We start from the raw sequence: 23442 nt of genomic DNA on the forward strand, positions 1-23442 counted from the left end.
TCTGGCTGCATTGGGTCTTCGTTGCTGCATATGGACTTTCTCTAGTTGCGGTGAGCAGGAGCTACTCTTCGTTGGGGTGTGTGGGTTTCTCATTGCAGTGGCTTCTCTTGTTGCGACAGGGGCTCTAGGCATGTGGGTTTTAGTAGTTGTGGCACACAGGCTCAGTAGTTGTGGCTCGTGGGCTCTAGAGCACACAGGCTCAGTAGTTGTGGCGCACGGGCTTAGTTGCTCTGCGGCATGTGGGATCTTCCTGGAACAGGGCTTAAACCCATGTCCCCTGCATTGGCAGGTGGATTCTTAACCACTGCACCACCAGGGAAGTCCTCATATTCCATTAATTCTTATCTGACTTTTCTCTATATTAATAAATAAATATTAAGATAATATTCTTCATACCTCTAATTCAGGAGTCTGTAATTTCTTACCATTTTATTGAAACATCTTTCCAAATTACAGTTAAAGTGGCATATATAAACTTTATCAACTTTTTAATAAATGCATTATTGAAGGTTTTTTCTGTCTTCAAACATGTACTTTAGATTCTTAAAGTATTATTGTTCCCAGGTACTAAGTCTTGAAAACATTATAATGAGTGTATTATTCCACAGCCAGAGTTGTTAAGAAACTCACATGTTGTTAAAGAAAAATCCAAGTCACATGTGTCTTTAAAATGCTCCATCTGCAAGGAGTATAAACAAAACAAAAATGTGTTGAAAAAATTGGAAGTAGTCAATTTTCCCCTATCAATGAGATTAGCTGAATGAGCTGCATACTGCACACCTTCTGCAATTTTTAAAATATTTTAAAGAGCCCTTACAGCCATTTGTCTTCACTATTGTCATATGTTAATTGCTATATTAAGTACTTTACATGCATTACTTCCTTTTTATTTCCACAACTATCTTATTAGTTGTGGATATAATGACTATTATTGCCCCCATTTTATAGGTGAAACAGTTGTTTGAAAGTGTATGTAGCTAGCAAAAGACTGAGTCAGAGTCAAGCTCAGAATCTCTGAATCTAGGACTCAGGCTCTTAACTACTACAAGATACTGCTTTCTTTAATTTCTGTATTTATATAAGTGGGAAAAAAATATTTAGAAGAAGGAAGTATTCATCCTGAAGGACCTGAAATGTCTGTATAGCCTTAGCTTGGGGCTATGTGTGGCAAGAAAAACACATTTAGCAAAGCTGAAATGGTCCATATTTTTTCCCACTACTTGTTCCAATGATTGACTGGATTGTGGCAGACATTTTTAGCCTCTGAGACCTGCAGAGGGAGCACGTAGGCTTGAAGCTCTTTCACTGTTTTGTTGGCTATACAAGCCACAACTTTAGTGTGTTGGAAACATGATGGTATCTTGAATCTGCCCCAGACTGACTGTGACCTCTGTTAACCTCTATCACCAGACTAAGCTACAGCTTCCTCATCTATAAAACTATGGAGAACTATACTAAATGGTCTCTGAGGGTTTTTTCCAGCTCTAAAATTCTATAAACTTCACTTGCAGTGCCAGTTTAAGTAGGAACATGGGGTTCCTAGCACCAAAGACATTTATTCATCTTGCTGAAGTCACACTGTGTAAATATGGAGTCATAGTTCCAGGCAGCATGCACAGTAAAAGACAAACCAAATTATTGCCTCTTCTCAAATATTCTGATTTATTGACTATGCACAAAATTAAAAGGAAGGGGCTTTGAGATTAATATGCTGTATTGTATATAAGTAAAGGTATTATGGAATATAATACCACTGCTAAAACAATAATCATAATAATGTTCTTACTTGCATTAATATTGGTTTATGGTAACCAGATGTATAACTTCTATAAATCTAGCTTAGAAATTCAATCATTATTGAGGCATGTTTACAAATAAATATTCCTGACAAAGAATTATAAATGACCAAGAAGCTCATGAAAAAGTATCACTATTACCAAGAATCAAAGAAGTGAAAATTAAGGCAAAGAAGTACAATTTTCTACCCCTTAAGCTGATAAAGATTGAATGAAAGTGTGATTTGGCAAACCTTTCTAAGGAAAAATTTGGTGATATATTTGGGATTTTGTATACTCTTTAAGCCAATATAGTTTATCTCCAGAAATTTATCCTAAACAGATAACCACACCGAAAACTACAAAAAAAATTCTATTTTTTAAAAAAAGACCTAAATAAATGGAGAGACAACTTGTGTCCATAGATTAGAAATCTTAATATTATTAAGATAGCCATACTACACAAAGAAATTTACAGATTCAATGCAATACCTATCAAAATTCCAATGCTATTTTTTCCAGAAATGGAAAAGCAGATCCTTAAAATCATGTAGAATTGCAAGGGTCTCCAAGTAACCAAAATAATCCTTAAAAAGAACAAAGTTGAAAGACTCACACTTCCCAGATTCAAAACTCACTACAAAGCTACAACAATAAAAACAGTGAGGTACTGACATGTAGACCAGTGGAATAGAATCGATAGCTCAGAAATAAACCCGTTCATTTATGGCCAATTTCTTTTCAACAAGGATTCCAAGATCATTCAATGTGGGAAAAAAATAGTCTCTTCAACAAACGGTGCTGGGACAACTGGATATCCACTTACAAATGAATGAGTTTGGATCTCCACCTCACACCATATACAAAAGTCAACTCAAAATGGATCAACAGCCTAAATATGAGCTAAAGACCTTAAAACTCTTAGAAAAAATGTAAGGGTAAATTTTCATGAACTTGGATTGGGCAATGGATTCTTAGATATGACCCCCCCAAAGTATGAGCAACAAAAGAAAAAAAAATAGACACATTAGTCTTCATCAAAATTAAAAACTTATGTGCATCAAAGGACTTTATCAAGAAAGTAAAAAAGACAATCTATAGAGTGTGAGAATATATTTGCAAATTATGTATCTGATAAGGGTCTAGCATCCAGAATATATAAAGAAATCTTACAACTCAACAGCAAAAAAGACAAACCAAATTTAAAAAAATGAAAAGAGGACATGAATAAACATTTCTTCAACAAAGGTATACAAATGGCTAACAAACACATGAAGAGATGCTCAACATCATGGTGACTAGAGAAATACAAATCAAAATCACAATTAAGTACCATTTTACACCCACAAGGATGGATATAATTTAAGACAATGCACAAAAATAAATGTTAACAAGGATGTGAAGAAATTGGAACACTTATATGCCGCTGGTGGGAATGTAAAATGGTACAGCCACTATGGAAAACAGTTTTGTGGTTCCTCAAAAAGTTAACCATGGAATTACCATATGACACAGCAATTCCACTGCTAGATATATACCCAGAAGAATTGAAAACCGTTACTCAAACAACTATGTGTACACAATATTCATTGCAGCATTATTTCACAGTAGCCAAAGATGGAAACATCCAATCCATGGATGAATGGATGAACAGATGGGGTATATCTCTGCAATGGAATATTATGCAGTCATAAAAAGGAATTAATTAGTGATACATGCTATAAGGTGTATGAATTTTAGAAAGATGCTAAATGAAGGAAGCCAGACATACAGGGTCGCATATTGTATGATTCCATTTATATGAATTATCCAGAATAGATAAACCCATAGATATAGAACATGAATTGGTGGTTGTCAGGGGCTGTGGGATAGGGGAATGGGGATAATTTTATAACTATAATTGGAGTATAACCTTTAAAAATTGTGAATCACTATAGTGTACACCTGTAATGTAATATTGTACATCAACTGTATTTTAATAAAATTAAAAAAAAATATTTAATTTTATGTTATGTGAATTTTACCTCAAATTATTTTTTTAAAGTTAGTAGGGATTATCTTTGACTAGGGGTGTTATGCATGATTTCTTTCATCATTTATCTGTATTTAAAAAATTTTAACAATGAACGGTATTGTTTAAATAGTTTGGAAAATATTTTAAAAAAATATTAGCCCCCAAGAACATGACAATTTAAAGCTACGCTTTAAGGCAGCTGGAAAAAATGGCTAAGAAAATTCTAAACATCTTTTTACACACTTTCAGAAAAACATGTCTTTGAAAAAACTGTTAAAAACATAATGTTTAGAATGTTCATCTTTGTTCATTAGCAATTAAGGTTTTTTCATATATTGCTTCCTAGAACTCTTTTAAGCAAAATAAGAAGAATGGCAGCAGAAAAGTTCACAGACTTACTTTAGAGCTAGTGTCTTTGGGAGAAAGGAGAGTTGGTGAGAGAGATGGGATAATTGTGATGAAAAGGTAAATTCAAATCTACTTTTATGAAAGAAACAACTAACCATTTAGAGAATGAGAGTAAAGTCCATTTCACAGCTGGCTTTGTTTTCCCTCCCTTTCTCTGCTTGATATAGAATTGAGAGAAAATAAATGCACAGTACTCTTTTTTTTTTTTTTTTTTGGCCTTAATCATAAAACTATTCCCTGAAGAGTTTAGCTAGAGCAGTTGAGTTTTGGTTTGAAAATTTAGAGAAGCAATAAAGGAGAAGGATGCGCACTTCTCATGGCTTCTAACTTCCTTCTGTAGTGAGTTTCCTGCTTAAATGTACATGCAGTTTGTCCTCCTTCCTGATGGGAAAATATGTGCAGTAGCAACTTTTCCAAGAGCCAAGTTTCCTTCTAGTGCTCAGTTTGCTCCGTTGGGGAAAAATACATACTATTAGTACCAGCCCAACCCTGTGTGGGACACATTTGGAAAAACATGGAGGGTGTGGCTGAAAGGAATAACGGATCAGAGCTTTTAATTTGTCTTGTTGTGAGCGATTTACAAGAAAACCATATATATCTAATAAAATAATTAGATACTACAAGAAAAAAATGATGGCAGAATGTGTTTCTCAAAGTGTGGTATGCTGACCACAGGAATCAAAATTTTCCAGGTGCTTGTTAAAAATACAAATAGCAGGTCCAACCCTAGAACCACAGAAACAGAGACCTTGCGAGATAAAACTACTTCAAAAAACAAACAAACAAACAAAATAACCCCACAAAAACACACCTATGTACGAAGCTAGAGGTCAGTGAGCTATGACCAGCGGACGAATTCCAGCCCACAGCCTGTTTTTGGAAGTGAAGTTTTATTGACACAAAGCCAGTCTTAGTCTGTGGCTGTATTTGTGTTAAGATGGCAGAGTTGAGTAGTTGTGCCAGAAATTCTACAGCCTGGAAAGCTTAAAATGTTTACTATCCAGTCCTTCACTGAAAAATTTTGCCACCCCTGTTCTAATGCCTCTCAAATTCACATGTGCATACAAATCACTTAGGAATCATTTGAGAAAGAAGATTCTGATTCAGTAGGTCTGGGATAGGCCTGAGAGTCTCAGATCTCCCAGGTGATGCTTATGCTGCCGACTTGTAGATCACAGTTAGTAGCATGACCCAGAGAAGTGGTTCTCCGAACATGATAAATGCAAACTCTCAGCTCCAAGGCAGACCTACTAGATCAGAAATGCTGCAGGTCAGACCCAACAGTCCATGTTTTATCAAGCCCTCCAGGGGATTTCTGATGCTTACCAAAGCTTGCAAACCACTTGTCCAGATTTTCCTTATGCAGACAAAAACTTGATAACCACTATCTTCAAAGAGCCTAAAATCGTATGTTTATGCTAGACTCCATTATCATTGATCTCCTAAACATAGTATATATTTGTTGATCATTATAATCAACAGGGAAGGAGACACTGTATGAAACTGCCACTTAAAACCATATTATAGGGCTTCCCTGGTGGCGCAGTGGTTGAGAATCTGCCTGCTAATGCAGGGGACACGGGTTCGAGCCCTGGTCTGGGAAGATTCCACATGCCGCGGAGCAACTAGGCCCGTGAGCCACAAATACTGAGCCTGCGCGTCTGGAGCCTGTGCTCTGCGACAAGAGAGGCGGCGATAGTGAGAGGCCCGCGCACCGCGATGAAGAGTGGCCCCCACTTGCCACAACTGGAGAAAGCCCTCGCACAGAAACGAAGACCCAACACAGCCAAAAAAATAATAATAATAAATAAATAATAATTAAAGGTGCTAATAATTTTTTTTTAAAAAACCATATTATATATTTCTTCCTTATATATTCAGAATGGCATGGTTGGATAAATAATATTTCAAATGTGTCTTACTTTGGAGGGAGGGTGTCTTCTATTTTTGTGGCTGCTCAAAATAGTTTCAAATGCCACATCTTTTCTAAAAGGACCAATAGAGGGAGCTGGTGTTATAATCCTCATCCTTAAAGACCAGGGGGATATTTCCTCATTGGCTGAATCAAAGAAAGAACGACCTCTTGACTCTTCCTTGAGTAAAATGTTATTGTTTGGATGTATAGTTCCTACTGCCCACATTATATGCAGCTCTTTCTAATGCCAAAACAGCTGTATGATATATTCAAACTGAGTGTGACCTGTAAGCAATTCTATTCAATTACTTTCAACATCCACAAACCCCCTAATATATTCAAACAATGTTGACCGTACAAGAGACTCCTAAAACACAGATCCTGTTCTCATTATACATCTGGTTCTGGGGAGAGCAAGTGTTAACAAAAGCACGTAAATAAATCTAATTATATAGATTATGATCCCTTTCCAAGATCAGAGAGGAACTGAGGTAGATGTTCTGGTGCATTTCCTAGAAGTGGCCTTTTGGGTAGATGGTATGAGTGGTCACAGGAGGAACTGAGCCATGTAGCCCATAGCTGAATGATATCCCTTGCCACAGCACCAGAAGAAATAGGAACTGTTAATCTAATTGTCCAGTTTGGCAGCAGGAGAGATGGTGTTTACAAAATGCAAAAGGAGATATTCCCAGGGGTGAGAACCAGCACACAGATGGCAAGTGGACCATATTTGTCCCTTGCCTTTATCTCCAGGAAAATTCAAAACCCAAGACTGACATGGGTTTTGACTCCATGATTTGACTCCATGATTCAGGAGTTGGCTTTGCTTACCCAGTTAATAATACAGTTAAAGGATTGAAACAAATGCTATTGTATCAATTTGTCCTACCCAGTGACTTTTTTCTGGTCAAGGACACCATTTGATGGCACATTTTGTACAATATGGGCCAAGTACTTAGTGCAGTGGGGACTAAATAAATGTTTGCTGATGTATGAAGAGGTGGATGAAGGACTGAATGGCTGACTGGATTGATGGAATAAAGAGATAGTCAAGGTCTGGTGAGGGTGTTATCAGTGAGAATGAAAGGAAAAGACAAACTAGAGAAATGTTGTATATATAGCTAGACTCAGGGTTTGATAATTATTTGGATACAAGGACATAGAAGTCAGTGCATACAAAATGACTGTTGACTGAGGGCTGATAAGGTCTTGAGCGCTAATAAAAAAATTAGAGAGCTAACTGAGCTTGGGCGGTGAGTATCCAGAGATGTGTTTAACTTTAGACTGAATTTGGAGGATCTATACCATCTAGGATGAGATAAACAAGAGGCTGTTGGTACTGCAAGTTTCAGGTTTGGAAGAGAGATTTAGAATAGAACTAGAGATTGGAGTTGCCTTCAGAGTGATCTTAGGATAGCTTAGATATATGATAAAAAGAAAATATATTCCGTCACAAATGAACTGATCCATTCTGTAGCATTTATCAAAGACCTAATGTGTTCTCTACTCTGGGCTACAGGCTGAGGAGTATAATAGACAACAGTTTTAGAGTCTTTATTATATGATAGGCACTGCCTGGCACTGAGGTTGGAAGATTGAATTTTGATGAAACTTAGATTCTGGTGGGGAGAGATAGAAAATAACTTAATAAGTAAAATATATCCTCTTAGATGGTGATATGGAGGAAAGTAAGGCTGGAAAGCAAGATAGAGAATATTAGGATTAGGGACTATCAATTTTAAATAGTGTGATCAGGGAAGACCCCACTGAGAAAGTAACGTTTGCACAAAGGCCAGATGCAGGTCAAGCAGCAACGGTATATGAAAAACAAATGTTCCAGGCAGAGCAGCAAGTAGCAGCAGGAACACTGAGTGCAAAGGCCCTGGGGTGGAAATATGCCTGGAGCAGTGGAAGAAAAGCAAGAAGGCCAGTATTTCAAGCAGGGCTAGAGTAGGAGGAGGTGAGGTCAGGGAGGGAACAGAGACTAGTGAAAGTGACTTTGGCTTTCACTAAGAGTGAGATGAGAACCTGCTGGAATGATTTTAGTGGAGGAGTGACATGATCTGACTTACATTCTCATAGTATCACTTAGGCTTCCGTTGGGAAAATAACTAAAAGGGCAAGAACAGAAGCAGTTAGGAGGCTAATTCAGGTGAGAAATCATCGTGGCTCAGGCCAAGTTAATAGCAGTGGAAACGGAGACCAGTGGTTGTATTCTGGATCTATTTCGAAAGTAGAGCCAATCAGACTTGGTGATTGATTGATTGTAGGGCATGAGGGAGAAAGGGGAATAAAAGCTGACGCCAGCATTTTTGGCCCTGAGCGATGGGAAGCATGTTGTTATTCCTGGCCGGATGGAGAAGACTGAGATGGGGTTTGTGGGAGGGAGCAAGGGTCAGGAGTTTTGTTTGGACAAGTTAACTGTGAAATCCCGCTGGACGACCAAGTGAAGTCATAGAGGATACTGTTTTATATATGGGTCTGGAGTTCAGGACAGAATTCTAAGCAGGAACTATAGATGTGGGAGTTGTCCTGTACAGATGGAGTTTGCAGTCTGAAGTGGATGAAATCACCAAGAGAATGGGTGTAAGTAGAGAGCAAAAGCTCAAAGGCTTTAACCTTGGCACATTCAGTATTTAGAGTCAGAGAAAACCATAGGAAATGGTAAAAGAGAGGGTGTCAAGGAGGTTATATGAAAGGGAAACGCAGATGGAAATAAGTATAAGTATGTTTGTACTTATTATAGAGGGCGTTCAAAAGAGAGAGAGGTTGAATTTCTCAAAGTAGTGAGCGAACAAGAAAGATCTGATAGAGAAGGAACCACTGGAAGGGGGGTCATGGTGTTCCAGACAGAGAGGGATGAGATTAACACATCCAACTCAACTTTGGACCCAGATTGCCTGGATTTGAATCCTGGCTCTGCCACTAAGTAGCTGTGTGACATTGGTCAATCACTTAACTTCCCTGGGCCTCAATTTCCTCATTTATATAAAATAAGGATAATAATAGTACACATCATAAAGTTGTTATGAGAATCAAATAATTTAATATTTGTAAAATTCGTAGATTAGATAGCATGGTATGTGCTTTGTAGAAGTGTTTGGATTTGGCAATTTCCTGAATGATCATCAATGATTTTGGAGAGAGGAGTTTCTATTGGGTTGATAGAATAGAAGCTATCCACTCAAAGGACGAAGGAGGAAGTGAGTATGAAAAAAGATAGAGAACAGTAAACAGAAGAGCCCTTTATAAGATAATAGTTTCAAAATATATATTCACATTAATTTAATGGAGAAGGAACCCTATGATATTTCCAGGCACACCGAGATGCCTGTATTCAAAACCTATCAGCTCTTTGGTTGTATCATATAATAATTTCCTGAATTTGACTGTTTTTAGACTACAAATGTGGCAATTTAATATGATTTAACCCAATATCCCCAAATATCATATGTTAGGTTTCTTACTGACTAGAAGTCAGATCCTCAAGTCCTTTGTGTCAACTATCAAATCTAAGTCTAGAGAGAATATCTGAAGCATGAAACTGCCAAGAACACTTTGTGGTTCATGAGACTCATGGATAAAGGATAATGAAAATTGACCAACTATTAATTTCATTTTTAGTGTTTGTCAATAGCTTAAGCTTTATGTAAAGAATAATAATTTCTATAATACAGTATTAGAAATAAGCAGATATCTTTTTTTGCTAGATTTCCACACATACTCTGAAAATAAAAATCTTGCTCTAGATTCCTCAGTTTTTAAACTAAGTATTTTTGAGAGTGAAATAGCTATAGTAGAATGAAACTATGGTAATTCATCTGCTAGAGACATCATTGAGTGAAAGCAACTTTAGTGAACTTGATTATTTTGGACCTTACTCTTTGCTTCAGTAATTTTTTTCTCAAATTTAATTGCTTTGAGGCCAATGATGTGAAGGGCATGTAAAATGCAATTAACAGATGAAAAATATCTCTTGTGATTTGATATTAAGCAGAAGTGATGTAGTGTGACATTAAAAAACGGTATCAGAGGTTCACAGTTTGCATTTCACTTTAATTATATCAATTTCAGACTCTGGAACACTGCAGTTTCACACATGCTTAATTAAATTATGTCAGAACCAATACTTTTAGGTCAAAAAAAATTTTTGGAGGAAGTTTCAGAGACAGATAAGATGGAAACAGCAATTCTTTGTCTTTCTGGCTACTGGACCAGAATAAGCTCTTAAAGTTTCTTTTATCTGTAAAGATCTGTGGTCATGATAAGGAGTGATTTGAATGGAATTCAAAGCCCCTAAGACAAATGACATCATTTCCAGTACACTTGGGGCTCATGGAGGGAAAGTGGTCTGTATTAATTCTACAACTCTCCACTCCCCATATGGAGTTTCAGACCTAAATATTTTTTTGAAGATGTAAAAAACAAACAGACAACAAACAGAGAGACTAATATAATTTTTTCACAACTAAAGAATTAAACCATTTCTTTTTTTTCCAAAGAAAAATTTTAAAGCTCTTATTATATTTGTTTTATAGATATGAAATTAAAACTTTAAGATATTAATGCTTAGGCTGTATATTGCTGGTTGTACAGTGGATGTCCAAGCTTAACTATAACATACCATGCACTAAATCCTATTCTACACATTCCTTTCAACGGATTAGATCAATATGCAGGAATTACATATTTTCTTCCCTGTCCCTCCTTATGTTAATAGTAATGCTCTTTTGCCCCTCTAGTGCTCATGTCCTGCCCTCTTCTCCACTTAACCATTTTCCTGGACGCATTCTGTGATAAAAGTTCAAGTGCAAGTCATTGCAGGGGTCTGAAGTCCTCATCTGGGAGACATTAGTTATACTGTAGTACTAGTTATAGTGTAGTACCAAGTAAGCCTCAGGGGCATATTGGTTACTTAGATTCTGAAGAAAGCATTTGAGACTACAGAGAATACCAGCTTCAGACATTTTGAAATAGACCAGTTGTTTGCTGGGGCCTAGCACTGTGCTTTTGGAACATTTTAACATGTGGTAAAAACCTTGAGAACAAAATAAAACTTACATTTTATATTGGTTCCATTTATTTACTTTGTTGACAAGTAGGTTAGGTAATTCTATTCATAATAATAGTTCCCATTCACTGGATAATATATGTTATATTTACACATACAGTAAACATACATACATACGTAATATAGCCCTCATTTAAATGGGTATTATGATCCTTCTTTTTTTTTTAATTAATTAATTTATTTATCTATTTTTGGCTGCTTTGGGTCTTCTTTGCTGCACGTGGGTTTTTCTCTCGTTGCGGTGAGCCGGGGCTGCTCTTTGTTGTGGTGCGCGGGCTTCTCACTGTGGTGGCTTCTCTTGTTGTGGAGCACGGGCTCTAGGTGTGTGGGCTTCAGTAGTTGTGGCGTGCGGGCTCAGTAGTTGTGGCTCGCAGACTCAGTTGTTCTGTAGCATGTGGGATCTTCTTGGACCAGGGCTTGAACCCGTGTCCCCTGCCCTGGCAGGCAGATTCTTAACCACTGCGCCACCAGGGAAGTCCTATGATCCTTCTTTAAAGATGAGGAAACAGAGAAAGTAAGTGACTTGCTCAAGATCATACAACTCGTATGTAATAGAGCTAAAATTCAAACTCTGTTCCCTCTGGCTCCAAATTCCACCCTTTTCCACCCTGTCACGCAGTCTCCAAAAGGAGCCCTAAGATATTTCTTAGTCACATATCACCCTCATGGTTGTGAGTGTAACCTTGTAAAGTGGAAAATCAAGTTATTGTGTGGTCCCCTCAAAATCCACTTCCTTAACTGCTGAACTCAACCAACTCTAGCTGCACTCAGCCGACAGGTTAAAACTGACACAGTAAAAAGTTAGATAGCCCCTAACTATTAAAATAATAAGAAGACTCTCATAAGCAAGGATTAGTAATAGACATAGAATTTCATTGAACCACTTACTTTTTCCGGAGACACTTAAGATATTTCATAGTTCTTTCACTAATGCTTATATTTTCTTTCTAAAAATAAACATTCCTAATTAAAGCCTAACATGAGAAAGAGAAGAACACACAGATCCTATGTGTACAGCTTGGTGAAATATCACAACATAAAACCATTCTTGTAATCATCTTCCAGATAGAAAACTTTGCCAGCACTCTGAAGTCCCCTCATTCCCTTCCCAATGGCTCCTCCTTCTCTCCTTCTGAAAAGAAACCATTGTCTTGGCTTCTAACATCGTAGATGAGTTTTACCTATTTTTGAATTTTTTTTTTTTTTTTTAGCCGTGCAGAGCAGCTTGCAGGATCTTAGTTCCCTGACCAGGGACTGAACTGATCTTAGTTCCCTGACCAGGGACTGAACCCAGCAGTGAAAATGCAGAGTCCTAACCACTGGACCGCCAGAGAATTCCCTTAAGTTTTTAATAAGTAGAATATTCACGTTTTTAATCTCTGTGTGGATTCTTTCGCTCAACACGTTTATGAAATTCATCCGAGTGGTTGCAAGTAACCATAGTTCTTTCATATTCACTGCTGAATACTATTCCACTGTATGAATATATCACACTAAAAAATTCATTCTACTGTTGTGAACCTTTGAGTTCTTCCCATTTGTGGGGGGGCGGGCTATTACAAATAACACCACCATGAGCATTTTTGTATGTCTCTTGGTGTAGAGGTTCAGCTGTAGTGGATAATTCCAAACAGATTCCTGAATTGGTTGTCCTAATGTACAATCTTACCAGCCGTGTGAGGGTTCCTACCCTACCTTTTCGTCCTGATTTTTGATACTTGTTAATAAGGTTGGGTGTTCAGAGGAAGCATCACCTCTGTCCTAGTGCAGATTTTACTTATTCCACCCATGGTGTTTCAGCTGTCTTCTTGGACTCTAGTCATTGTGACCTACTCCCTAGCTGCAAGTGTTAGCTCTCTAGCTGGAACTGTTTTCTAGAGTATGCTGTAAACTGAGACAATTTAATAACCTATGGCAGGGCCCCAGTGTGCAGATCTCATGTGTGAGTAACCACTTTAAAATCATCTTTGTATTGTTGTTGATTCATTGGTCTGAAAAGAACAATGCCACAGTAAGCCATTCAGAAGGTAGAGGCACATTAAGCCCGGATGCTGTGCTGTGGTCACAGCAAAAATGAATCCTGAGCTCTTCCTGATGCACCTTATGGTTATCATAGTGTTTGGATGGAAGTTCTAAGGATGCCAGAACTTCTGCAATGCACCACTCTAGAAGGTAGTGTTAATTGAACTGACAACAGGTGCCTAAAACTTCTGACCCATTTCTTTTAAGTAGGTCAAATCCTTTTATGAAAGTTTCTTATAAATCTTATTTCAGAAATTCTTATAGACTATACCTGCTTTTTACTTCCTTAAGAGAAAAGCTGTGAGAGATGGTCATTTACCTTAGATAACCCTAGGTGCCAGGGACAATTCCAGAAGTACATTTGCAAAATGAAATAGATCTATTACTTTAACTTGTCTCTGAAAAGTTTAGTGAGAATGTGGAGATGGTGTGGAGAATAAAAGAGAATGACATTTTTTTTATGAGTAATATGTATGTATCCATAATTTTTCATCTTGCCGATGTGAAGAGAAACTGAACAAGCAAGTTAAACTTGTAGTCTTCAAAGAGAACCTCTCCTCCCTGCCTCCCGTACCTTAAGTGGTAAAGAAGAAAAGGCAGTGTAATCCCTAATAAACAGAAGATTAACAGAGGCTTAATCTCCATGGTATTTCTAGCACCCAAAGTTTCTGAGATCACAGAATCCATTCTCAACCTCTTGGTTGTCTCTTTTTTTTTTTTTTCTAATTACATGAATGATCAATTCTAATTCACCAATTTCTAATAGAGGATCAATATTCTTAATTACCTTCTTCAGCACATGGAGTCATATGAAGGATGGTGCTGTCATCATCAAGTGTCTGGTGATGGAAAACAACAACAACAAACAACAACAAACCCAGTAACCTAAAAGTGAGGCTTTCATGCTCAAATCTACTGATACTGTCTTCTTACCATTAGCTTTCAGTGACATCAGTTGACTTAATTGATTTCTATAATACGTTCGGCACAACCCTGGCAATTATTTCAAGAAACGGTAGAAATCCCCTAGTACATGGGAAAAAAGAAGGAAAGAGAGAGTGGGGTTAAGCAAGGAGGAGGAACCGGGAGTAACTGGCACATTTCACAGACGTTAAGTCAATACACGTGTAAATGGCAGGTTTAAAGAGTGGAACTTCAAGTCAGTACACGTGTAAATGGCAGGTTTAAAGAGTGGAACTTCTCATTGCGCAAGAAGCAAGCAGTTTCCTGCCCTCCCTCAGCCTCTTCACAGGTTGGAGAACCTCTGTAGGGAAAGGTGGAGACCTCTCCTCAACGGTCTTCCTGCCTCCACAAGGCTACCTCTGGCTGCTCTAGTTGGGGGTGGTGGGGGGAAGAGGAAAAAGAAAGGGTAGAAAAAAATCTTATTTGACTGGAATGGTTTGAGCTGCAACTTATTTACATCTGAATAATAATTAAAGTTCATTTGAAATTTGTTTTGCTCTTAGTGAATATTTAAAGCTACCTACTTTTTTTTTTTCATCAGATGTTACTATGGATTCTTTGGAGAACCTGCCCCCCACTCTCACCCGAATCATTGAGAATTTCTCACTTGCCGTTTTCTTGACTCAGGGGACTCCTGCATCTCTCTGCTTATAATGCCCCCTTCAGCAAGATCTTGCTGGGCAGAAGGGGGCTGGTCAACAATAGTAAGGATCATATTATGAAATTTTCCCAGGAGTCTGAATCTGAAGAGTCAGTGGCATATATTTTAATTTTCAACCATTATATTGCACCTTTAAATTAGATGACAAATAATTAAAGTACACAATTAGGGTTTTTTGTTGTTGTATTTTTGTCAATGCAGCTTTCTTTCTAGGTTGTTAAAGAAATGCTCTGTGAAATTAATATATACATCCTTGAAACATTGATTTACTCTGTTCTCATTTTTCAGATGAGGAAACAAAAATCTGTTTACACAGTTATTTAGTAGCAGAATAAAAAGTCTAGAACAAGGGTTTCCTACATCTTAGGATACTATTCTTTCAACTATACCATGGTGACTTTAGAGTGGATAACTAATAAGATTATTGTTTTATGAGTGATGCCAGTGTTTCTTTGACTGGGGTATCTTAAAATATTGAAGCACAGGGTTTATGAAATAGACAAAAGTTGCTCTAACTCAATTCTCAAAACGATCTTTTTAAGATAAGCTTATCCAATTGAAGTGAAGGCAAAGGAGAATTGAGACCACAACGATTATGACACTTAAAGAAAAGCTTCTCTAAGGAACCTAAAAGGCCCTGTGACAGTTTAAATAGTGAGCAAATTGTGTGTGTGTGTGTGTGTTTATGACACATATTGTTATTGTGATATATGGTTTTCCTGAGGAATAACGGTGGAGGCCAAACAACCACATAATTAATTTTAGTGTTAAATTTCCCAAAGCTATTTAAAATCCATACACGAGTATTGCTCTAATCATCAATTGTTAATTATTATTTTCATAGGCCAAATATGAATTGATAGAAATAATTTTAGGCTAATCCCCTTCTCTTATTTTTCACTTTAATATTTCTCTCTATGAAGTGTTTTTAATACTTAATCACTGAATATATTTGATATTCTTGGTAAACCTGTAATTTGGGATTATGTTGTTGCTTACTCTGGAAAAACTGCATTCAGGCAATAGTTGCAGTTGGATTATGAAATATTCTAATTATGCTGAGTAGAGTAGAAATGATTTTTCTTCTGAATGTTTTATAATAGTCATGTTAAACAAGTTTTTGGAGTCATTATTACTTGGTCCTTCCTAGCCTCTAGCTTACTCTAAATTAAAAATGTAATTGGAATTACTGTTCTTTTTCACTCTTCCTTTTGCTATAATTAATACCTCTCTCTCTATGTATGTATATATATACAGAGAGAGAGAGAATATATATACACGTACACATATACATATATGTACATGCACATGTATACACACACAAAGACACATAACGTATATTTTATAGAATTTTATTTATAGTTTTCTCTTTCTCCGAAGTATTTTATGTATAATATATTTGGATCTCTAAGCAATTTTTTATGTGGATGAAGTATCATAATCAGATACATACAGGCCTTATAGGCCCACCATGAGAGAATAAGTGAGCAGACATTTTATGTTATTCCAGAGGGTAAAACTAAGACCAATAGCTAGAAATTATTGAAAGCAGATTTCAGCACGATAGTGATCATTGCTTTCTCCCAGTTAAACACACAAAGGGCTTCTTGGTAGGGAAGCGAGGTCTCTATCACCAGAAGGATTTAAATAAGAGGCTGGATTTATTTGTATTAAGGGAATCTTTTTTTTTTTTTTTGGAGGTAATGGGTATGTTCATTACCTTGATTGTGGTGATGCTTTCAAGGGTGTATGCATAGGTCCAAACTCATCAAATAATATACATTAAATATGTGACTTTTTTTTTTTTTGTATATCAATTATACCTCAATAAAGTTGTTAAAAAGATTGAATAGGAAGGGTGCATTCCAGAGGTGAACAATGTCCTAGAGACAGGGGAATCAGAAGCCGCTCCTGGGTACCTAGAGTGGTCCTATTAGGACAGAGTGAAGGGTACAATAGGCAAGTGTTGTGGGAGAAGGTTCTTTTGGGTCACCTTGACAGCAAGCTTAACTTCTCCCTAACTGGATGCATAATACTGTGAAAGTGCAATTTGGAAGAATTTAATGATTGCCCATGTACAACCTAAATCTTTGGTCTATAGCTACTATTTTACGATTCACCCAGCCTCTTGTATGCTATAGATTGCTCTGCACAACTGGAAATCTGGCTTATTCTCAAATAATAAATGATATTGAAATTTCTGATAAATGAGGGCTCATAAAGATCTATCACAATGGCTCTTCTGACCACTACTTTGGTTGAGCTTTGGTGTGAATACCACAATTACTTTGCTTGCTTTTGGCAAAATGGCTCTAGAAATTCAATAACCATAATAGGTCATTAGTTTTATTTTGATAAATAATATTTTGGCTTGGATGAGACAAAAAAAAAAAAAGAAAATTCTCCTACCTTCATTTTTTTTTTTTAACATCTTTATTGGAGTATAATTGCTTTACAATGGTGTGTCAGTTTCTGCTTTATAACAAAGTGAATGAGTTATACATATACGTATGTCCCCATATCTCTTCCCTCTTGCATCTCCCTCCCTCCCACCCTCCTTATCCCACCCCTCTAGGTGGTCACAAAGCACCGAGCTGATCTCCCTGTGCTATGCCGCTGCTTAATGGACTTACGTTGAAGTAGAAGGCATCTATAATTCCTGCAAACTTGAAGATTTTAAGATTTTCCTTTAGTTCTGAATTCGTCACACATCCCTATTCAGAAGTGAAACTATATAACTTTAAAGGATTTACTTATAATACGTCTGCTCAACTAATAACCGCTAATTGGGCAGAGATCAGGTCCAACCAGAAATTACTGCCAAAATATGCAAATAAAAATTCTGTGACTTGGGTGTGGGCACCAGAGATCAAGTTTTACTTCTGAATATGCATAACTGACGAACTAGTTCGATTCTCTCAGAGCACCCAGGCCTTAAGGCTTGGGGTTGTGAAAGTCAGTGTGCGAAAGAACTGGAGCCTTGCTCTATGAAATGTGGAGCCGCTGCCACTTGCTCAGGAAAGATGAAAACAAAAGGAAACTTGTTACATTCTTCACAAGATTCATGTCTACTGGAAAGTGATTAATAAAAGGTTTGTTGAATTCTGAAGCGATTTTTATCTTGTTTCCAATTCTGACTTATATCCCCACTTGCTTTCAAACGAGATACTAGGCAGTTATGATGTTCTGTTCTGTAATGGAGCCCAACTTCTGTTTCTATAAATATATCTCAGCAATGATCATGTCAACCAAAATGCAAAAATACAATACAATGGAGAGATATTCAATTTGAAAAAAACCTTTTTTTTTTTTTGTATAGTAAGTGGCATAAGGTGACTTTCATATAGTAAGTAATGTTCAAAGAGACACTGGTAAGTGACATTCTTTCCTGTTTCCAGAAGCTGGCCCTATTCTAGAATAGTAGATGAGAAGGGAGTTCCAGGATCTATTTCAGCTTAAGGTTGCAAGACAAGTTTAACGCTTCAGTTTCAAGACTGGTTTGGGTCTGTGGCTTCTCAGAGGATTTGTTATGGTACCTTTATCTGTCTTTCTTGACTGACTAGAGTTTTTATTACTTTGTATGATGTGCTGCTAATATAGCTGCAGAAGTGATACTATTTTATATTGTGCGATAAATGCAATAAAACTTGTCATAACAGAGCCATATTCTCTCCCTAGGATCCAACTATAATTTCTATGGAAAGACAGAGGTATCAGAGGATGTGTGGGAAAATCATTAAGCTTTGCTTCTGAGTCTCTTCTCACAAAAGAGGATGTCGATGACACGAGAAAGGGAACACAGCAGGATTTTCTGATCCTTACCCAGCCTGGCCGGGGTGGTGGAGAATCCCCGTTGTGAGTCGTACACTGGCAGATTTTACCATGCAGGTTGTGTATCTCACCACATGCGACAACCTTAGGGACAGCCAAGTGTCTGTTTATGGTTCACTTGGTGATGCACTAACTCTAAAACAAAGGGAGAGCTGGGTACTGATGTGGGTTGCTTCACAATCTCTAACCCAGTATTCCTTAGACAAGGGCTTTCTAATCTGAGCACAGGTTACCTCAGGTGGCTTTGTGGCATTTGGCACATTAATTTTAAACAGGACGGATCATTAGTACACCCACCTTGTTCCTACCAAAGAGATGACCTGTTCAAACTAGCACACCAACAAACAAACCATCAAAAATCTAGAGTTTCCAGATACAATTGAAAGCAATTAGGACGGACGATATACGCAGCTCACCCCCCGCAAAAGACTCTGTGGTAACTTCTTGGAAAATTCACCTCATGTTATCAAATGAATTTATCTGATATTTTCAAAGACATTTAATACTTGAGAATTTTCAGAATGTGTTGAACAATTTTACTAAATGTTGACTAAATTTTAAAAAATATATGAATGCAGTTCCTTAACTGGTGCAAGCTTAGGTGACAAACTCCTTGAAGACAAGGACTACCTTCTATTCCACATAATTGTTAGGTGGTCTAAAAATGCAGGCTGACTTGAATCAAAGGAGTCTGTCGTGTGCTTGCCTTTTGTGGGTAAGCGGAGCAGTGCGCACATGACATATTTGTGTAAGGTCAGGTGAATAGAGAAGGACTGACTATGCCTCACAGCCTTTCTTCCCTCCTGTAAGGCAACCTTCAGGTTTTACATTAGATGATACTAGAGTCCCATGATAATGTCATACTTGAAATTTAGGCTTTGGAACTGCCTGATAGGTGAGAATTAACATTTCACAACTCTTCACCCAACATCATTCAATTTGAGATACTTGGAGTGAAAGAGAGTGCTGTTTATAATTACAACAGGAGAACAAGCATCAGTCAGACCTGTCCCAAGGCTAACTGGGACCCATAAGCACCATATCTTGCACTGTGCCACAAACACTGTGTTCAGTTCTGCTAATCTATCAGGGCAGAAAGGCCATTAGGAACCTCAGCTTTGTCCTGAAGGATTAACTATTATTTTGAAGCTACAAGATAGATGACAAGACATGAGATTTGTGACACAAATATTCTTTATCCACCTTCTAAAATAGAGCCAAACCAAGATCATGGTTGGCCTCAATGATAACACCCACTCAGCCCCCAGTTCCTGTAGGAAATCATGGCATTTAGCCAACCTAGAGAACAGAATGTGGTTTATTGGAAACTCAGATTGGTTTCTCATTATTAACAGTGAGTCATTCAATTGAGAAACTATTGCTGTAAAGCAGGAATTCAGGAACACAAGAGACAAGACAACATGGGGAAAACGTATGGGAGAATAAAGCCAACATTTCACTACATGCTGTTCAATTTATACCTTTAAGTTTGATATAACTTAAGGGTATAAATTGAAGTGGGCAGGCGAACAGACCCAAGAACTGGCATCACCTGGGAGTTCATTAGAAATGCACGATCTTATGCCCAGAGACCTACTAAGTCAGATTCTGTATTTTTAACAAGATACCCTGGTGATTTGCATACTAAAATTTGAGAAGTAATGCTTTATAGTGATCACTTTGCTTTTCCTCCTCCTTCTTGGATTCATCTGGGCATGTACTTAGAGAAGACTCAATGGTTTGAACACGGATTGCTTTGTGTAATCTCTGCAATGATTCATTTAATGTGATGCTCTCTCTTTTTCTACCAGCTGTGTGCTTCTAGGCCACCAATGCTTGCTGTCCTAGGAAATGATTATACATTATAACTAACTTTGTGGAATGTACATTCATCTATACAAACTGCAGCTGGGAACTTGTCTTAAGCAAAATTACACGATATACACCAACAGTATGTGTGCGATTTGTGGAAGCTACTGACACTTATCAAAGAAAACCTGCGAGAAATACTCCGTTTTACCACTAGGTGGAAATAGAGTAATTTTGAGTGTATTTTTCAGGGCTATCAACTACTGCAGGAGTACTTCATAAACTGAAAGGATTCTAAGAAATTAATTAGTCTAATCCTTACCTCCTTAATTCCATAGATGAGAAAACTGGGGTTTAGAGATATTAAAGAAAATTGCATCTGTCTTATAACTAGTAGTCTACTAGAGCCACTGGGGAAAGTGTCGCTAGTAATTCAGGATTCTTCAACCATTTTCATCTACAAGAATAATGTGTTATTATCCTCCAGCATGAAGGAACACATGATGTGACACCTATACTGTCTCTGTGCTGCCACTAAAACTAATGACCAGCACAGTTCCTTCTGTTTGTAAGGATAGGCTAGGATAAAACTGTTGTCCCTTGTTCCTTGTATTGTAATGTAATTAATCTCAATCAAGTGGTAATTCTCCTCCCTTTTTCCAATGAAGAGATACTCAACCATCCCGTCGACTGAAAAAAATGCACAACCTAAAAGTTGAGAATTATGTTTTATTCAGAGGACTTTCTGAGGACTTAAGCCTGGGATACAGCCTCTCAGATAGCTCTGAGGGACCGCTCCAAAGAGGTAAGGGAGGAACCAGGATATAGAGGAGTTTGTGCCGGTAAAAAACAAACAAACAAACAAAACCATGTATTTGAATATCAAAAGATTACTGCTAAACACACAAAAAAACAGACATCTCGAGTTAATGATTTTAGTGCTTTTCTCTGTATGGGAAGATGCAAGAGTCTGGGCTCGTTGAAATTATTCTTTTGCTATGCACCTAAACTACTTAGGGCCAAGATACTGTTTTCCCTCCATCCTGAATCCCTTCAGAGCACACATCGGGGGCGGCTTTATGGCCACAGCAACATCCTCTGTTTACTGAAATAGCAGGCGATATTCTTTTTTTTTTCTTATTATTAATTAATTAATTTATTTTTTATATTCATTTTTGGCTGTGTTGGGTCTTCGTTTCTGTGCGAGGGCTTTCTCTAGTTGCGGCGAGCGGGGGCCACTCTTCATCGCGGTGCGCGGGCCTCTCACTATCGCGGCCTCTCTTGTTGAGGAGCACAGGCTCCAGACGCGCAGGCTCAGTAGTTGTGGCTCACGGGCCTAGTTGCTCCGCGGCATGTGGGTTCTTCCCAGACCAGGGCTCGAACCCGTGTCCCAGCAGGCGATATTCTTTGTCCACAGTCCCGTAAAGTCATACAAGACTTTAATCAGATTTGTTTTCACAACGGTTTTGGTTTTTACACTTATACTGGGTTCAAGTTAAGTAGTCTAGAACAGGACTTTAATTAGCAGGTTAAGAAAGTACTCTGTTTTTCAGAGCTTGTAATCCATTACTAGTATTCTTAAGAAAGGAAGGGAATCTGAATTTTGAGCTTGAGGTCCCTTAGAAATAATTGACTTCAATATCTCTCTGTATTTGTAATAGGGATGAGAGGCATCAGAGAACAAGGGATTAAGTGTGTTGCCCACAGTAGCAGAGCAATCACAGTGCCCTTCCTATTTGTTCCATGAGAGACAGTAACAGGCATTTTGGCCTATATCTCTTATGTTTGTTGACGCGTTTTAACCACGAAAGGATTGTTTCCACTTGTCAACTGAAAAAAATGCACAACCTAAAAGTTGAGAATTACGTTTTATTTGGTGGAGTTTCTGAGGACTTAAGCCTGGAAGACATCCTCTCCAATAGCTCTGAGGGGCTGCTCCAAAGAGGGAAGGGAGGAGCCAAGATATAGAGGAATTTTTGCAACAAAAACCAGATAGAGCACCAGAAGACTACTGTTAATTAAAGAAAACCAGACATCTCAAGTTAACAAATGTAACGCTTTTCTATATATGGGAAGATGCAAGAGTCTGGGCTATTAAAATCACACCTTTGACACGTGCCTTAACTATCTAGGGCCAGTGTTTTTCTTTTTTCCACCCTGAATCCCCTCAGGGCGCACAGTCTGGGCGCTGCTGTGGCTGAGGGCTTGATGGTTGCAACATCCTTTGTTTACTGATACGGCAGGGACATTTTTCATTCAAACACTCATCACATCAAAGAGTGTGCTTAAAAGTTAAGTTTTGGGTAATGCCTCTGGTATAAAAACAATTTAAGCACCTGAGTATTTAGTACTATAGTGCCAATTTCCTTCTGATATTTCTATAGCATGGTTGACTATGATAATCTAAAAATTAGTATTCCGGTACTGAGTCCTGGCTATTATTACCATATTCTATACAAAAATGGACAAAACATGCTGAACTAGCACATTAAGAAAGCAAGTCCAAACACGTAGGAACTGCTTCTCCAGGAGGAGAGGCAGCGGGCCGTGCTAAGTGTCTGGAAGCCAGCACTTGCTTTGCTGAGCAAATGACGCGCTCAGCTGCCCTCAGAATGTGAATGTTTGCTGAGCAGTAGAGCCTCAGGTGTGCAACGTACCGGCCCTTAGTGGCACAACTGCATGGCCTGAGTCAGTCAGTATGAAAATGGTACCACAAGGAAAACTGAGATGACCCTAAAATTAGGGCAGGAACTTGAAAGGGCTACAGTGGGGAGTGGGGAGGAAATGTCCTGAGGCACGCAGGGAGATAAGAAACCAAGCTCAGATTTCAGTTTGTTAAGGAAGGTACAAGAGCTAGTGTCTTGGAATAGTGCAGGGGACTGTAGCCTCTGCTCTTTTTTATTTTTTTAATTAATTAATTAATTAATTTATGGCTGTGTTGGGTCTTCGTTTCTGTGCGAGGGCTTTCTCTAA

The sequence above is a fragment of the Eschrichtius robustus genome, chromosome 17 (assembly GCF_028021215.1).
Source record: "Eschrichtius robustus isolate mEscRob2 chromosome 17, mEscRob2.pri, whole genome shotgun sequence".
Classification (NCBI taxonomy): Eukaryota; Metazoa; Chordata; class Mammalia; order Artiodactyla; family Eschrichtiidae; genus Eschrichtius; species Eschrichtius robustus.